The sequence below is a fragment of the Cyprinodon tularosa genome, unplaced genomic scaffold (assembly GCF_016077235.1).
Source record: "Cyprinodon tularosa strain WSP-4 unplaced genomic scaffold, ASM1607723v1 ctg105, whole genome shotgun sequence".
NCBI lineage: Eukaryota > Metazoa > Chordata > Actinopteri > Cyprinodontiformes > Cyprinodontidae > Cyprinodon > Cyprinodon tularosa.
This window is the reverse complement of record NW_024037838.1, coordinates 1,448,041-1,466,853: the sequence shown is the minus strand read 5'-3', so window position 1 is coordinate 1,466,853 and position 18,813 is coordinate 1,448,041. Positions and strand designations below refer to the sequence as shown.

Here is an 18,813-nt window from a genome sequence, read left to right as displayed (position 1 = left end):
TTTTGTGAACCAAACCTGATCCCGTTTTCTCCTCTCTGTTTCCCAGGTTGATCCTGCCTGAATACCTGAAACTCTGGAGAGTTTCTCTGCCGGTGATCTGTCTGCTTGTTCTCAGTAGAACTCTGGAGAGCTGTCTCTGTCAAGTATCTGCCTGCCCGCTCTCAGAAGATTACTGGAAGGAAACTCAATCTGTGATCTGCCTGCAGTCTGTAAGCTCTGCCTCCGCCTCTGCCCTCAGCCTGCAGACAACCTCTGGACCCTCAAGGTTCCCCCCCTCTGCAGCTCTGCTCCACTCCTGAACAGGTACTGACCTGAACACTCTCAACCTGCAAAACACCCAGACCTCCACTAATCTCTCCGTCCTCCTCAGCAGTGAACCCACTCGTGACCAGTCAAGCCCCCTCTTGGATCTGATCAAACTGTGTACATTTATTGAACCCCCTCGTGACCAGTCAAGTCCCCTCCTGGATCTGATCAAACTTTGTACATTTATTGTAAATAAATCTTTGAACTTTTCTTCTGCCTCCGAGTGTTCTGCATGTGGGTTAGACACCTTAATCCGAACATGACACTGATAAAAGCATTTTCATTAGAGACATCACATTTAAGGAGGTTTCAGATTTTTACATGTAAAATCTATCCCTTTTCTCAATGCATTACTTTATGGTGAAATGAAATCCCAATAAACTACACTGGAGTTTCTAGTTTTGATAAGACAAATTGTGGAAGAATTCAAGTATGATTTCTTCTTCCTTAAGCAATAACTCCACCTCCTTCCTGTGAGGAGACTGGATAAATTTCCTGCAACAAGACTCCCTATCTCCATCCGCTCATCCTCTACAGAGACAGCCTCATCCTCAAATGATGTCCCAATGAGACTTGCCTGCAACAAAACACACAAAATAATGGGTACATGTGAAAGAGTCGTGCAATCAGCCTCAGCACTGCTCCTCCCCGTGCTCCGTCAATCTGCTTAGTTTGGAAACACTTTAAACATACTTGCATACAGCATCGCTACAAAGAGGGAAAACTTTCAAACATAATCTCCCTTTCACCCACAGGGTTAATTAGAATTGTTTAAACCACTACTTCAATGCTTTTTAAATATTTATGGATGTGTGCATTACAACACAGCCATTACCATATCTCAAAAGTTTAACCTCTTCCCTGCATGACTCAATTATGAGAAGCAGGCGAAGACCAGGGGGAAAAATCAGGTAGAGTACAGTTGACCTCTGCTGCCCCCTGTGTTGCAGCTGGAAAACCACAAGCACATTTTGAATGAGGAGGAGCAGCAACCTGTTTCTGGATCAGAGGAGTCAAAGCAGAGCCACCATGCAGGCTGAATGACAATCAGCCTGCATGGTGATGAAAGGAAGCTCTAAACCCAGAGGCTATGTAGTAGCAATAAAAGATATAATTCACCAACACATGCAGAGAACTACAAACAGAAATGAAAAAATACATGCAGAAAGGAAATTAAGGTTGTACTATTTTTACATAAAGGTCGAAATAATACTTGTTTCAAGTTTTATTAAAATCTAATTTTAAGAGATAATCAAAATAGTCCCAATTGTGTACAGAAAGCTCAACATTAAGTTCCGTTCAAATATCTAAGACAATTGTGATGTCACAATAAAATCCAGATCCTCCTCCATGAAAGTGCGACCTGTACTGTGATTATTCCCCAAAAGGATTTTGAGCATACAAATGAGGACACAGTGAACCAGACAGACAAATAACTTGCCTAATAAGCCCTTACCTTACAGCACATTATTAGTTTGTCACCAGGAAGCAGATTGTTGGCCTTATCTGAAATATTCTCCCTGTGTAAAAATGTTCAGAGACACCAGTCCACCCCATTGACAAAGTGGTACAACTTTGGGAAAAGCATACAAACAACAAAAGATGTGTTGTTGTTTTTTAGAAGATGCAAAAACTGATTAGGCCATGCATTTCTGAATGTGGGAAAAGGAAAAAGTTTGTTATGACTGATGGCCATAAGAAGCGGAGGAACAATGGCAAAAAATGCTGGTGCTGGGTGCAGGAAGTAAAGCCTGCAGGGAGCTTTTAACACTTCAGAAGAAAGCCAAATCTCTCTCCCTCTCTATCTTCTAACTATTGCATAAAGACCAGCGGAAAACATGAGACAGAAATGCTGTGCCTTTTCGGCCAAGAAGAGCAAAATTGCAGGGATCAAAGTGGTCCAATTATCATGTGTTTATGGAGTGCCAATTATCTCTGGCAGTTGCAGGACGGATTCTGTTACACCCGGTTACAGCACAAAAACACAGATAAGGTAGTTGTGGTGCATACAGCACTCACACCAGGCTGCATTAACCCAAGACTCCCAAACAATAATGAACAAGGTCAAAACATGGTGGCAAATTAAAAATAATTGCATATATAAAGGAAGTCATCCGTAAACAGATATATTAGGAAGAGACTAGAGGATTCTGAGGAAACTGAAGGGATATGACACGATTTCTGAAGACGTTACATCATTCACCATTTTGTAAATGAGGATGTGATGCTTCCTGGCACACTGCTTCAGGTTTCTGAATCAGACAAGCTTAGCCTCAGATGTTATTCCTGTACGAGACAACACTTTGCATCCCTATCAGAGCAGTCATAACCATAAGATAGGATGAGGAATTTAACTTCAGGCATATGTCTGTTTTCATGTGCATGGTTTTCTAAAGGGTTACACCAACACGTTTAAAAAAAAAAAATCTAATTTCAAAAAAATAAAGTTCTGGACAGTTTTTTTTTTTATTGTGGCAAGGCTTACAAGACTGTCCTTTACACAAGACACCATCAAAATGTAATCAGTCAAGTACTTTGAATCTTTGAATTTTGTATCAAAATTTTACAGAAAGGAAATACACAATACAAGAAACAATTCTCCATTCTTTATATAGCTCCCATTCACAACACGTTATCTCAAGGCACTTTACAGTTCACCAGATCATACAGCCAAATTGATTCAAAGTTTTCTACAGTACCTAAGGAAAACCAGTTGATTGCATCGACTCATTGACTCGAATGCAATCCCTCACAGTAAGCATGCTTGTAGTGACAGTGGAGAGCAAAAACTCCCTTTTAACACAAATAAACCTCCAGCAGAACCAGGCTCAGTGTGAGCGGCCAGTTGTAGTGTCGCATTGTAGAGTGGTGGCAGCAGGGATAAATGACCTGCGGTAGCGCTCCTTTTTACAAACAGGGTGTAAAAGTCTTTCACTAAAAGAGCTGTTCAGCTCTTCTACAGTCTGGTGCAGAGGGTGGAAGGTGTTGTCCATGATGGAAGGGAGCTTAGAGCAACCTCCTCTCTGCCACTACCTCCACAGAGTCCAGAGCGCAACCTAGGACAGAAGCGGCCTTTCTCACTAGTTTGTTCAGTCACTTCTTGTCCCGCTTTGTGTTGCCAGGGGCCCAGCAGACAAAGGCGTAGAGGAGGGCTGATACTACCACAGAGTCATAGGTTTTAAGCAGGGGCCTGCTCACTCAAAAGGAGCCTCCTAGAGGTGGTTCTGGCCCTTCTTATACAGGGCATCAGTGTTATGAGTCCAGTCCATTTGGTTATTGACATAAACACTCAGGTATTTAAAACTTTCCACAGTTTCGATGTCCTGCATCTGGATGTTGATGAGTCCAACCAGCGGCATCTCTCAGTGCTTTGTCCGACATGTGGTTTTATGACATACAGTGTGAGCAGGTAGATCACATCAGAGAGTTTGTCATGGTTTTGGTTCTGTTCAAATTTTATCTCTGAGTTTTCATTGGTCTTATTTCCTTTCTTATGTTCTAGTTATTTTTGATTGTATTTGAGTTCTTAGATATTTCTAGTTTGCCTTCTTGTGTCAGTCTCCTTTTCCCCAGCTCCCTTCTTTCCTCTGTTCACACCTGCTCCCAATCTGCTAATTAGCCTGGTCTTTATGTCTCTCTCCTATTTATTTTCCTCCTGTTCAGTCATTCTTTGCTGGTTTGTTGTCATTTCTTTGCCCCCTTGTTGTGAGTATTCCTGGTGTCCAGTATTTTTGGATTATTGTGGATTTATGTTTTTGGATTTTTGCTTCCAGACATTTGTATTACTTTTTTTCACGGTTTTTTGAACATCTTTCAAGCTTGAATCTTGAGTTTTGTCTTTGTTTTCACTACTTGCCATGATAAAACTCTTTACAACTCCTTTTCCTGCTGCTTTTACATAATATGTAAAATAAATCTAATCTTTATCTTCTTCAACAGCCCCAAAACTGAAATCTTTATTCCGACAACTGGCTGTTCGACAAGCAGCAATGTTTCATTGGAGGTCATATTGGCCTTGATTTTAGAAAGTTTGGGTTTGCAGTAAAATACCTACTTCTATTGAAGTATATTTGATAACAAACTGAACAATAAATACACTTTCAGGAAAAAATGTTAAATATGTATAAATCCTCTTAAAGCTGAAGTCTGTAAGTTTTTAAAAATCACTTTTTTGTCATATTGGCTAAAACTGTCCTTATGCCCAGACAGCAGTACATGTGATATGTAACCTGTGAAAAAAACTGCTTCAATTGGTCCCGCATACTGCCTGTATTTCAATCTGGAAAGAATAATTCGGGACGAGTCAAAACAACAAATCACAGCCAGAGGAGCGTCTGATGGAGTGTCAATCACAGCTCCCCCCCCCCTCACCGCTTAACCTGCGTGGAAGTCATGGCGGAGCGACAGCCACCAGCGAAAGAGAAACTGCCCTTACTGCCCCTGCCGACAACTGCTTACACTGCAAACTTCGGTAAAACCAGCATCTTATATCTAGCTGCTTGGAGGTGAGTGTTATCGCTCTTACCCGTTCACACTCCATGTCGCGTACGCTGCTTGGACGCTTCTGGTCTTATGCGGTAGCCGCGCAGGTGCTGTGAGAGGGGTGGGGCTTGGAGGTGGGGCATGAGTGAAGCAGAGAGGGTGGGGGAGTGCCGTGAAACCTGTTTTTCTTCAAATTTTCAGTCGAAGTCTGCTCTCTTCTCAATGTTACAGACTGCAGCTTTAATAGCCACCTCATTTTGGGAAATTCTCGCCTGTTTTGCATACCCAAATGGAAAAGCAAATAACTTAGGAACTGTAATCCCAAATTACATGTGCAATACATTATTTGAAAGCTAACAGCCTCTAGTTTCTGAATATATACATGAAAATTCAGTGAGATGTGCCAAATTGTGCCAAATGCTTTTACCATGCTTTGCTTCACTGTTTTACCCATGGAATAACACTAAAGCATTTTGATGGCTACAAAACATTTATGAAGCAAGTATTTTCCACTTTTTTCAGAGTCAGTGTATATAACAAAATATCATATTTTTACACCTATAATAACATAAAAATCTGCTATATCTGTGTTAATTGTGCTTTGGTGCTTGTTAATTAACTTGGTGGTTGAATTGTGGAGAATCTAAGCTTTTCAATAATGTATCACATGTCTATATTGGTAAACATTTTACCGGTGGATTTTTCATTTATTCCTAGTTATTTGTTGTAAACGCGTCGGAATGGAGAGCGTACAGCCCCCTGTGGTACTCCAGTAATACTGACTACTTGATCATACAGTTGATCCTTCAGTCTAACAAACTGTGGTCTGTTTGTCAGGTATTCTTTGATCCAGGCAATTGTTGATGCCTCCACCTGAGTCTGCTGAAGTTTCTCACAAAGTAAATCAGGCTGAATTGTATTAAATGCACTGGAGAAATCAAAGTGCATGATCCTCAGAGTGCCACCTTCCTTGTCTAAATGACAGTGGATTTGTTGAAGCAGGTGTGTGATGGCATCATCAACTCCAACTACATGGCGATAAGCACACTACAGGGGGTTGTGATAGCTGCTTGTTTGCTTACTGAGGTGAACCAACATAAGTCTCTAGGTTCCTCTCTAGGACCTTCATGATTTGGGATGTCAGAGCAACAGGTCTAAAGTCACTGGGGACTGTAGGCTGAGTCTTCTTTGGCACTGGAACAAGGCAGGGGGTGTATTCCATATCACTGGAACCATCTCCAGGGTCAGACTAAAGGTAAAGAGGGGCTGTAGAATTCCACCCATCTGCTCTGCACAGGCCCTCAGGACTCAGGACCTGGTGACTTATTATAATTCAGTCTCTCTGGTTGCCTCTTCACTTGACTTCTTGAGATAAACAGGTGGAAGTTTAGGGGGAGCAGCACCATCTTCTGATTTGGCTGACAACAAACTAAAAGAATTAGTTAATCCCTTCCAGTTATCATCGCATCCCCACCCCCTGTACAGGAGAGTGGAGGACCTTGTCAATTCAGCAAGTCCAACAATCCCCTTTAACGACGGACCTTTCAGACACTTACTGTAGATGGGTATAGCGTATTGCGGTCTAACAAAAGAAGCCAAACGACTTCCAAATGGGTGGAAGTCTGTTCCAATTTGCATGTTTTCAAAACAAACACAAGCCTCTGTTGGGCTACTGTATAAAACCTTGAACTCAACGCTATTCCTGACATTTTGAATTGAAAAACCTTCCTGGATGGGAAGCAAAACATCGTCAAACTTGGAAACCAAGTCCAGTGGATTTTCCAGTTTTTAATTTTTTTCAGAATGACTATAAACTGGATGACTGAGAACCTTCAAAAGCAAACTAAAAGAAGCATGAGAGTCAAGGCAGAGGAGGGCAGGATGTCCATGTGACTGTGGGCAGGAGAGAAAGATGCTTAGCTTGTTTCTGACCTGAATCTACTGAAGAATGTATTAAGTTCATCGGCTCTGTACAGATTTCTATCTGTCTGATAAGCCTTTTGCTTGAAGCCTGTGATCTTCTTCATCTCTGACCAAACATCTCTGATACTATTCTGCTGGAGCTTTTTTCACAGCCTTTTCCTGAATCCCTCCTCCTCTCTTATCTTGACCTTAAGTTTCTTCTGTTCACTCAAATAATATACAGTATATGATAAGAATATATACTCAAATAAAGCTTAATCTGGACAGGGTCTTTATCTCAGCTGTGTTGAGGCCAATGGGTAGTTTAGGAAGTGTCTACAGTTTAGATGGTGAATGGTGTCAACACCATTCTGTATGAGGCCACACAATTTCTGATATTTTAAGATTAAGGAGCCATCTTAATGTTAGACAGCTGGTTTAAAGAAATAGCAAACAGCAATTAATAGTCCAGAGTTAAACAAAAAACACATGCATAGTGCTCTGCTCTTCAAACCTTACTTATGCTTGCGTACGTTTTTTGTCTTCGCCCTTTAAACACAGTTTTGCTCTGGCTGCTCTTGTGTGGTTCTCAACAAGCGTTCTGCTGACAGATCACAGTGGGAAGCACTAAGATGAAGTGTCAATGCTACTCTAAAATCCAATGTCAAATCCCTTGTTTGGATTTTAGAGAACTGGTGGCTAAAGTAGGGATTGGTAGAGGAGTACAGTGCATATCCAGTTACTCCCACAGCTGCTCATGCAGGGAGCTATTCACTGTAATCCCCTGACTCTCGAAACAGTGTATGCAAAATAAGCTGACAACAAAATCTCTATGCAAAGACACCCAGACATAAACATGAATGTCAGCCAATTCAGAAAATGTCGAAATCATTCAGCATTTTAAAAAGCTGGTTTAGTTACTGTTCTGTCAGTAAGTCAAAACTACAATTACTAGATTAGATTTAGTAGATTTATTCAACCTTGGTGAACTTTGTTGTATACGTGGAGCATTAACATCAGAACCATCCTAGGCATCTACAGGATCTCATCTGTCTTTACTGACTTTCATCCTTTCCTTCATGTCCTTTCATAATGTTTGAAAGAACAGGCATGGGAGGCTGTGATGAAGCCCTGAGGCACCAAAAGCTACTTGTTAAGTTTGTGCTATTTAGGTATGAAACAAGACTACCAGCTATAAGTGAGGACTTCCCCAGTGGCACTATTGAAAGCTAAACTGGGGAGTGAGGAGTGATGTTGGCAGGAGAGACAGATGTGGGGGATGAAAACCAAGAGGGGGAAAAAAGGAGAGGTGATAGGGAATGCTGAAAGAATCTTCAGCTAACTTGCTGGTAAAAGAAAGAGAGGTGTGACTTCTTCAGTGCTCACCAGTGACAGTAAGTTGAGTGCATGTGTGGGTGTGTTAATGTGTGCTTGCGTTAAAGATACCAGTGACAAAGATATGTGTGTGCTGAGCTCAGCTAATGCCATGCTGCCATCTCCAGCGAGGCATCAGAAACCTGCATTGGCAGAGAATCAACTTCAGGTCAGATCACTCACGCTCACCGTTTCCCTGAGCTAGTTATAGCGGTGGGCATGCAGCCGCTCTGACAGAATACCAAAAAGAGCTGCCGGCATTAGTGGGGTCAGTAGAACCAAGACATTTATTACTGAAGAAGTTTACTTTTTAAAGTTATTTAATACAAAAGAAAGACTAGCAAGCACTAAATTACCAAAAACAGACTTTAGATAATGCAGACTGTAAGAAAGGCTGAAAAAAGACTGAGTTTGTGTGAAAACTAACACCTGCCATGTAGATATGTACAGGTGCCACTCAATTAAAAGGAAAAAGAAACAGCGAAAAGTTTTCACCACTCTCCAGCTGCACTTCAGCAACACTGACGAGGAAAGTTTCTCACCATGCAAGAAAACGAGATTGAAGGTGATGTAGAAGGTGAAAAAAAGTGAAGTCTGAGGAGAAGTTAGAAAGGGAAGTTGGAAAGTGAGAGGTATGCCAGTCTGTTTAAGTGAGCTGGGTATCCATATTCAAGCATGGGCTCTGGGGCATGGCTGGCACACAGAGGAGGAAAGTTGTCAGCGCAAAAAGTGACGTGGTAAAATACCAGTTTCTGCCTCTGTAGAGTTAGGGGTTGAACTCAGAAGTACTGCAGAATGGGAGAATAGAAACAGAATGAAGTAGAGTGAGGAAAGGTTGTCCCTATTTCCTCCAGCAGTCTAACCCTATAGTAGCATAACTACAGTATAGAGCTAGCTCTGGATAGTCTGAGCCACTGGATGGAACGGGATCTAATAAACAAGTTGAAGGCTTAGAATTGAGTTGAAAATGCCCCCTCTTTATTCAAAACTAATGTAGAGTCAAATGTAATTGCATCATTCTGAAGCTTGGGTCTTCAACAAGGCAATGCTCCAAAAACAACAGACATTAACAAAAGCTTTTTTGCAAATAATATTTGAAAAAAAATATATACATATATATACATATGTATATACGTATGATTTGAGAGACCAATGAAGTTACAGAAACTTCAACATAAATAATATTTGAAAAATTTATATATATATATATATATATATATATATATATATATATATATATATATATATATATATATATATATATATATAAAACACTTTGAAATCAAAGTATAGCATCACGCTGATTTCTGGGATAATGATTTGGTCAGGTAAGTAGTGGGGGGGGTTGTTAATTAGTTTCAGCTGCTTTGGTGTTAATGAAATTAACAACAGGTGCACTAGAGGGGCAAAAATGAGACGACCATGAAAACAGGAATGGTTTTACAGGTGAAGGCCACTGACATTTTTTCCCCTCCTCATCTTTTCTGACTCTTTTTCACCAGTTTTGCATTTGGGCTAGGGTCACTGTCACTACTGTTAGCATGAGGCGCTACCTGGACCCTACAGAGGTTGCACAGGCAGTCCAACTCCTCCAGGATGGCACATCAATACGTGCCATTGCCAGAAGGTTTGCTGTGTCTCCCAGCACAATCTCAAGAGCATGGAGGAGATTCCAGGAGACAGGCAGTTACTCCAGCAGAGCTGGACAGGGCCGAAGAAGGTCTATAACCCATCAGCAGGACCACTATCTGTTCCTTTGTGCAAGGAGGGCAGGAGGAGCACTGCCAGAGCCCTACAAAATGACCTTCAGCAGGCCACTGGTGTGAATGTCTTTGACCAAACAATCAGAAACAGACTTCACAAGGGTTGCCTGAGGGCCCGACGTCCTCTTGTGGGCCCTGTGCTCACTGCCCTGCACAGTGGAGCTCGATTGGCATTTGCCATGGAACACCGGAATAGACAAGTTCGCCACTGGCGCCCTCTGCTTTTCACAGTTGAGAGCAGGTTCACCCTGGGCACATGTGACAAACGTGAAAGGGTCTGGAAAACCCATGGAGAATGTTATGCTGCCTGTAACATCGTTCAGCATGACCGGTTTGGTGGTGGGTCAGTGATGGTCTGGGGAGGCATATCCATGGAGGGACGCACAGACCTATACAGACTAGACAACAGCACCCTGACTGCCATTAGGTATCGGGATGAAATCCTTGCACCCATTGTGAGACCCTATGCTGGTGCAGTGGGTCCTGGGTTCCTCCTGGTGCACGGCAATGCCCGGCCTCATGTGAAGAGAGTATGCAGGCAGCTCCTGGAGAATGAAGGAATTGATACCATTGATTGGCCCCCATGCTCGCCTGACCTAAATCCAATAGAACACCTCTGGAACATTATGTTTCGACGGATGGTGCCCTGGGAGATACCCCAGGACGCCATCCGTTGTCTCATTAGGAGCATGCCCCGACTTTGTCAGGCATGCATACATGCACGTGGGGGGCATACAAATTACTGAATATTATTTTGAGTTGCTGCAAGGAAATTTCAGCAAAATTGACTAGCCTGCCCCATAATTTTTTCACTGTAATTTTTGGGGTATCTTTGTATTCAGTCCTCTGTAGGTTGATAATTTTCATTTACATCAAATAATGTGGCATCCTTTTGTCCCTAACACATCACCCAGTGTTCCTTTAATTTTTTTGAGCAGTGTATATATATATACCATGAACTTCAAGCTGCACGTGTCTGCACCAGCAATTCTATTGACATTTTCTACACTGATGTCAGTACCGTCTGATTATGTTAAGAACAGTGTCTACTCTATCAGCAGATCTCTCTTCTCACACAAACTGAATGCTGGATCACCCTCATTGGTTACTTAGAGCAACAGACTCTGACAGGTTCAAGCACACAGCTTCAATTAAATTCAACAATAAATGTCTCATGTTCAGCAGCTACATCAAAGCAGACCCCACCAGAATCTAGCAAGAGTGAGACTCACTGGACACCTCAATCCCATCACACTGCCTTTGGCTATAACATATAACTAAACCGCCAGCTGAATGGCAGACTTTATATGGAGACTATTTGAATACAAAGCAGCTTGCGGCAGAGGATGAGAACTTTCCATCTCCCTTCTTCAAACTGTCAGAACAGCAGTCTGCAGGAGGGCAACTGTTTTCACTGGAAAAAAGGAGGGAGGAAAGGAAAAGGGGGGTGTCAAGAGACAACTTACAACCCACCCGAGAGCCCCAGAGGAGAAAACCAGCACATTAAGCCAAGGAGAGAAATGATGTGGCCAAGACTAGTGTAAGAATGGGCGGGGGGCATTGCAGGCTTCCACTACTGCCTAAATCTATCTCCATTAGTAAGTACAGACCATCGGAGGATCCAAACTCAGACACATTCTCACTAGAGTGGGACTCAATGGCTGACTGATGCAGACGGAATTTTTCATCAGATAATCTTAGACTTTGCAGGTGGAAATCTGCCTTCCTAACAAAGCCAAAACATCAAACCATAGCAATATAAACAAGATTCTCATAGATATATGCATATCAGAGTCGCAAATTCAGCTTTAGTGGAAGTTAGCTGAAGACCCAAATGCAGAGATGAGGAGGCAGGGATAATTCCTTGCAGATTAAATTTAGATGTAGATGGTAACAAAAGTACAAATCCAGAAAAAATAAACAGGTAACCCAAACTAGGAGACCCCAGGGTGAAACATACATGAGGAGTGAAGTAATTAATATAATCCAGGAAAGAGGAACTGAACAGGAGGTGTATATACAGTATATGGGAGAACAAAGAATGGGCTAATCAGCTGATTGGGAGCAGGTGTGGATAGAAGCAACTAGAAGGGAGCTAGGGGAAAGGAGACTGTCACAAGGGGGCACCAGAGAGTAACTTAAAAAAACACTGCTTCAATATAACTGGAAAACCACTACAGAGACAAAATGGAAAAGAAACCACTGACCAAGAAAACACAGAATCACATAAATCAAAGTGTAACTGAGAACTTAAAAAGAACCACAAATTCCACAAAAGGCAGAATCATGGCACACAGTTTAGAGAGGTTATTTTCTTAAGGAAGTGGGAGGCAAGCTGCGTAGAACTGATTGTGGGACGAACAAAGATAAAATCCTGAAAATCCTAAACGAAAACCTGTTGGGAGATTTTTAAGATTTGAGATGGAAATGACCACTTTAATCATACAGCCAGAACTGCATTGGAATATCTTAAATAAACATATTTATGTCTTTAAGGAACAAGTCAAAGTCTAAATCTACACCCATTACATTAAGTGTAAAACTGGAAAATTTATTCTAACGGATGTTATCCATCCTATATGACTTTGCTAGCACTATTTTACGTTAAAGAATCAGGAAAATAGTCAGAATCAGATAATGTGCAAATTTCTGCTGGTCTGCAAAAAACAATACAAACATCTTAAAAGAAAAAAACATTCAAGTATGGGGGTGTAATGGGACAAAATGTATCCAGAAAATATTAATAATCTTATCAAGTAATAGAGACTAAGTCTAATTAGAAAGGCTTCTCACTATTTTCTAAGCTGGTGAGCAATCTAGATCCAACTTCCAGTCATTCTCCTGTAGGATTTGTCTTGTTTAAAGAGCTAAGGCTTAATATGCATTGTATTCATATTTGTACCTCCTGGCATCAAACCAATGTGATATTTTAACGCAGAAGTCCACAGCCACTCAGCTTTCTTAATTAAGCCACTTTGTTTTTATTTGGTCTTTTTTTCCCAGAGGCTTGAATTAAATTGGATTCCAAATGATCCAGAACCAACAGAGCAATCTTTAGTGCCATATCTGTAGACAGAGTGCTCACTAAACTGTCACAAATATGCTGGCAGTTGGGTAATTTTCTCCAGTGACAAAAAGAGCGAAGTAGCGAGCCCAGGTCTCCCCAGAGGGATGCTTGGAAGATTGGAGGAGGGCATATGGTAAGAATAGTATGTGTGTGCACCACAGAGTACACCATTTACAGCCAAAAACCCCTCGAGAAGCCACAAGAGAAACTGACTGGAAAATAATGTTTCTCTTTGCCTAGTATTTGCTATATCAAAACTTTTTTAGAGGTCTTTAAATTGAATGAAACAGCTCAAAGATTTGCCTTTACTCATTTTACAAGAGGTATTTTCTAAACATGAAAAAGCAACAAAAGTTATCTGACAGAGAATCAGAGGGAAGCATTCAAACATTTTATGGTTCATGTTGCATTAAAAAGGACTTAAGAAAGAGAAAATTAATATATGAGTGTGAAAAAAAAAGAAGTCACAGGTCTAAATGAGCAAATGAGCCACCAAAGGTTCACACGAGGGAAATGTTTCTCAGCAGGAAAAAATGATTTCCCTTTCAACACAACCTGCACCGCAGGGGGCTTGTACACAGCTTCACTGCATACGCCTCTGATTCAAAGCCACTTCCGACTCCCACCTCGTCTCTCTTCTTCTCTCCCTGTGTCCCATCCGCCTAATATTTCCTCCTCCACGTTTCCTGTACTGAATGCCGCAGGGCACCATGAGAGGGAGGGAGGGAGGCAGCCAGAAAGCCAGATAACCAAGACATGGTCACATCTGGCCCTAACTCATTTCTGTTCCACACAAGGTTGCTTTTCCTCCCAATAACATAACCCAATTAAAAAAAAAAGGAAATCAGGGATTGGAGGCATGCTCATTTCCAATTCATCAACAGGACTTAGGCAAACGAAGACTTCTCGAAAAGGTTGGGTCTTTTTTAATTAAAATCAAAATTGCTCCATGCCACATTCAATTATATATTTACTGGAAAGGAATTCAACCACTGAAGATTACACAGGTCCATATGGCTATCAGTAACTCACATTATTAGACTCACTTTTGGAGTATTAGACACACTTTCCACCTGCAACAAATTTAAATGCCCCAGAGGCACAGGTGTGAAGGGAGGTTTTTTTTTTTTTTTTACTCAGAAACTTTTTAGCTGAATGCAGACCTCTGTGTTGGAAACATTAAGTAGTTCCTAACAGCAAAGAAAGGAAAATATTTTTTTTGTATTGTGAAAAGCTCCTTGCATCTCTGGCATTACATTCCCTTACAAATGAAAGCTTATTTTTTTATGTTATTATGTTAATCAAGGCTAAATAAATATGTTGTTTTAAGCCTCCTACAAGCAGTATGTAGAGAGGCGCCAAGTCAAATTTAGATTATATGCAGGAGCTAAAATATGACCCACCTCTCCCTGAAATCTCAAACAGCTTCTTTGTATCATTCAACTCCTCTGCTGCAGAGGGTCAGAGTATCCACCTCAGCAGGAGCTGCAGCATCAGCCTCTCATCCTGCAGCCGCACTAGGCGACCTCCATCATGAGACACATAACAAGGCTGCAGGTTCAGGTCAGACACTAAAATGATTTGCTAACCAACTTGCAAGGCTTTTTTCTAGAGATCTTTATCCTCTCCCTGCAGCATTCCATAATTCCTGTCTGATGTCTGCCATCATTGTGCCTGGGCCCCCAAAAAAGTCAAACATCACCTGCTTCAATTATTACAGTCCTAATTCTCTGACCTAAGTCATCATGAAGTGCTTCAAAGGATCCTCCTGAAGGACATCAAGGATGCCATCCCTGCTCGCTTAGACAGCCTGCTGTTTGCTTACCGGGTGTATCGTTCCCCAAAGGATGATGTTTCATTGGTCCCTCACACAACTCTGACTACCTGCAAACATTCCAAAACCTTTGTAAGGATGCCATTTGTGGACTTCAGCTCACCCTTCAACATGATTGTTCCTGACACGCTGGCCCTTAGGTTCCACAACCTGGGCTTGCATGCAACGCCTTGCTTCTGAATAAGTGGCTTCCTCACCAGTCTGGGTAACTATGGCCTCAAAGATCCTTAACAACAGTTAGCCACAGGGCTGCGTTCTCAGTCCTGCCTTTCTTCACTCTATTCAAACACAACTGCTTTTCTATTCACTAAAAAATGAGGAGACAGACTACAGAGAAGAGGTCCACACTCAGTGGAACACAGCGGAACTCAGAAACAACCTCATTCTCTTATTTCTCAGATCACTCAGGTGGGCTCTCCCAATAGCTACTAATTAACTTTAACAAATAATTGCAGCTGTAAGGTACAGCAGATTTTTTATTTGGATAATGCTATATGAGTCCAAAAAAATGACCAGACACACTATAGATCCCATTCACCCCCACAATGCAATTTTTTCTTACTTCCATTGAGAAAATTTATTAGAGCCACATCATAAAGAGACTTAGAAACAGGTTACTTTCATAAAGCTGTAAAGGTAACTATCCCCTATTTGATGATATAAACACCCCTGCAGAAAATTAAACCAAATATCAGCTCTACAGCTTTGATCAACTAATTCAGCAAAATATGCATTTTATGGAAATCCTAAATAACATGCTACATTTCAGGACCTATTTTTCTTTTATTAATATTTTCAAATTCTCTAGAATCCTTTAAGGATGCCTGTTCTAGTGTTTCTAGTAGTGTTTTTCTATTACTTATCTCAGCAAAATTTCATTACAAACCCTTGATTCTTCTTGACTTTTATGTCAAATGGCTTACACAAATTAAAAGTGTCTGAACTAAGTCTGTTTAGAGCCTGGTTACTAACAATTGTTTTGTTCTCCCATCCTTGGAGACTCAGGATGTAAAACTTAAACTTAGCTTACTGTTCATTCTTTAGAATTCAAACACAAACACCTAGAAGGGAGTAAAAATGAAGAAACATACTGTTGATACTAGCAAAAGGAAAGGTTTTATAATCTGTTAAAGTTCCCTTTTACATTTAAATTTGACCATCACTGATTGTTGCAACAAAACACCACTAATGGTGTTTTGTTGCAGCTTGTATACATTAATTAGAGTCCAAAGTATTATCTAGATATGGTTTTGTGTCCTTTAAAAATTTTTGGATCTCTTATAACCTTATCCTCTGGGCTATCTTGGTGTCTTCTGTCTTTTATTGCATCTCCACTGGTTATTCAGTGTATTGCTTGCTATATTTTTAGGAGAACATGGTAAGACATAAGCACCAAATGTATGCAGCCCTAATTCAAGCTTGCAGATTATCAACAGAGTACTGCCTGACACCCCAGCTAGGTGAAGGTGGGGAGGGTGGAGCAAAGAGAGGCCGTCACTTAATGCTTCTGTACTGGATTTGTGTGCATCATCACCAATTTTTTTGTTGTTGTAGGAAGTTTTTAGTTTGATTTTAGTTATGTCATTAGGATGGGTTAAATTCAAATAATTATTGGCCACTGTTTTAAAATGTTATTTCACCAAAGGTGAGATTGTTTTTTGCCATCACAGTATTCACCATATGCTAAGTGAGTTGTATTTCCTCAATCACTACAGTCTACATCAGTGAATCGCTCTTGAAATATTATAGGCTATTTAATCCAATCAGCCTTTAGCTATTTAATGTATTGATGTCCCTAATTAATAATATATCGAGTGGTTCTGTCAAATGTTTTAAAACAAAGTTAGCATGTCTACAAATTTATTTATATTGTTGAGCAAAGATGCATACAGAGTTTGGGACAAAATAATCTGATCATATTTGAAATGTTCAGAATAAACTAAATAAAGCTTATCCAGGAGGGATTATTTTCACTTCACCATAATCATGTCACAATCTTTCTTCAAATTGTATGAAGTGGCTATAATGTGTGTGAAATTGGTGGAACATTGTATAAAATTTCCCCATTTGCTGTTTAATTTATACTGATTTATGCATACAAATTGCTGTTTACATTTGTTAAAGTCTTTTTTAATAACAATTAGTGCCCCTCCATATTTGAAGGGGAAAATAGCCACTGCCTTTATTGTGCTCTATGTATGGTGTTCAGTCCTTGTCCATGTCCATGTTCCTCTAGCAGAAATACTGTCTAAAATAAAGTTGTGGCACTCTTATTTTTTTCACTCTAATAATAGATCAACATAGCTAGAGTGTTTTATATCAATTAAAACACTTTTTTATTAAAAATATGATTATAATCGTAGTGACTTTGTGACATGTATACTTTTATGTAGGCAGCTATAACACAGAATGCTAATGTGACCGTATGTACTGTTTATTAATATGTTAAGCATATGGAAGCCTTTATTTGTGCACACTTCTCCGTAATGAAGTTAAATAGTCTTTAGTACCTAAAGTTTTATGAATTCTGCAAAAGTAAAATAAGAAAAAAAGAGGTCTAAATATTCACTCTACTAGGTTTTACATTATCCACACCAGTGCCAGAGGTCAAAAGAAAACAGGTGTTATAAAACTGAACAAAAGTCTGCGTTCTGCACTATCAACTATCTGGGAGAAAAGTGCATCATGTGTAAATGTTATTTCAGCATGTATTGCACTTAAACACAAGTCATTCTCTAGTTCTCTTTGTTCTGAATAATGGAGTGCCGCACAGCTTTAAAGATACTCTGCCATTCAACACAACAAAATGAAATAAGTAGTTCATTTCCAGGCTATTGTACTGTAGAGTTTGATAGCAAACTGACGAGTAGGTAATTCAAGGCTCCCACATACTCACGCAGACATGCCTGCGAACATCTTCATGGTGTCTGCATAGACTCAGAGCAGACAAGTCTGCACAAAGCACGTTTTTTATGATCACATGTGTGATGTCTTACCACTGCTCGATGGGAAAGTGTTTCCAGAAACGAGTATTCATACCAAGATGTTTTGAAATGTAAAACTAAGCTGAAAAAGCTCCTCAACGACACACTGCTCAGAGCAGCCAGGTGCAAGGACCTGTGCTGTGGGAGAACAAAATGAGTGAGTGCCCATTTAGAACTTTCTTTCTTTAGTTTTTGTAAAGCTAGAATATACACTGGTCCTGTGATGCCATAGTAGTGTTTGAAATTTAGGCATTCGTCATGAGAAATGTAGGAATACGTACCCAAAATGTGTGAGGACCCCCTGCAGCTCTGCATTCAGGGGGCCTGCTCTAGTTAGGGCCTTTAGTTAATTTAGCTTTGTCGTACCAAAGACACATCCAAAACATGTGGGAGATCAGCTCTACTAGACTGGAGCTGGACATTATTGGTAAGTCCTGGCTGTTTAGCGGCGAGCCCAAAATGTTTTTAAATCTTCTTGAAACGGTAACTTACCCATAATATGAGCCTTTGGCATGCTACCTAAGGGAAATGTTTAATTCTGAAGCCACAAAACTATTGCAAAACATATTTAGTTTACTTGACATTGATCGAATCCCTGCTATAATGTTTAAGTTCACACATTCTTCAGAGATGTAGATTATCATATTTCAGTGACAGAATATCTACAAATCTCGACAGTACTAAAAATAACTGCTTCACATTCTGCCCTTTCTGTTGTTTTTCAAGGGGCATAAGTAATTTTATAGCACACTTGTCTGACAAAATGACAGTTTCTTAATAGCCTATAAAAAAAAACATCAGTATATACATATGACCACAACAGAAAATGGAACCAAGTAGCTTTGTTTAATGATAAATGTTCAAGAAAACGCAGCTACAGAAGATAAAATAACATGCAGATTGATCGATTATCATACAGTAACTTAATGAGAAGCTGGGGTTTTTCTCACCCTTGAAAACCCTTTTATCTTATTGAAACACTTCCAAAGGATTTTAAAAATGTTTTAAATAAAGAATCTTAAATAAAACAATTGTTGATCATGGTATAACTCAAGTGATAATCTATTTGCAATAATGCTAGGAGATCAACGTAACTGTATA

At 40.2% G+C, this 18,813-nt stretch overlaps 1 long non-coding RNA gene across 1 annotated transcript; it reads left to right on the top strand.

Annotated features, from left to right (window-relative positions):
- Positions 1–248: 248 nt before the first annotated feature.
- LOC119782835 lies at positions 249–516 on the top strand. The gene is made up of 2 exons (XR_005280714.1): positions 249–303; positions 371–516. It is a non-coding gene; the product is annotated as an uncharacterized LOC119782835 (long non-coding RNA).
- Positions 517–18,813: the final 18,297 nt, after the last annotated feature.